Genomic DNA, 912 nt, shown 5'->3' on the forward strand with positions numbered 1-912 from the left:
AAATTAAAAACAAGAAAAAACAAATTATATAAAAATAAAACATTTGAAAAAATAAAAACAATTTAAAAGAATAAAAAAAGCATATATAATAAAAAGAAACCATATAAATCTAAACCAAATTAAAAATTAAAAAAAAATATATATATATATATAGATATATATAAACAATAAAAAAATTTAAAAAAAATGGGTTTCCTTTGGGTTTCTTAGCGAGCTCAACCTGATTCTAAGAATCGGGTGAGGGTCTCATCTGATTCTTGGAATCGGATTGTTCTCACTCACGGGCCCGAGGGGTCACAGCCCTGGCGGGTGGAGCTACACGCAGCTCTGCCTGCCCAGGGCCACGGCCCCTCGGGCCCCTGGGCGGGCCCAATCCGATTCCAAGAATCGAACTGAGCTCGCACAAGGGCCCAAAGAGCATAATTTTATTTACTTATCTTTAATTTGTTTTTATAATAATTATTGTTTATTTTGTAATTTTTTTGGTTTTATGGTTTTTTTTGTTTTTTTAATGTGTTTTTTGTTATTTTAATTTTTTTGTATATTAAAAAAAATTGTAATGTTTTCTCATTAATATATATATATGTTTTTTCAACAAAAAAAAATTATTGTTTTTTCAATGATTTATTTATTTTCAAGTTGTTTATTGTTTTTTATATTTTTAGTTTGAATTTTTTTATTCTAATTTTTTTAATATATATATATTGAATGTGTTTTTAATGTTTTTTATTTTGTTTGTTTTTTTCTTTAATTGTCGAATGATACATTTTTTATTTGTTTTTTATTTTTATTTTTGATTTTTTATTATTTATTTTTCTTTTGAAAATATGTTTTTATTATTATTTATTTCTTTATATTTTTTTAAATTTTTATGGATAATTTTGTTTTTTATTTTTATTTTTATGATTAGGT

This window comes from Pinus tabuliformis, chromosome 9 (assembly GCF_031772625.1).
Source record: "Pinus tabuliformis cultivar Carrire ecotype Pingquan chromosome 9, CPIR1, whole genome shotgun sequence".
Lineage (NCBI taxonomy): Eukaryota > Viridiplantae > Streptophyta > Pinopsida > Pinales > Pinaceae > Pinus > Pinus tabuliformis.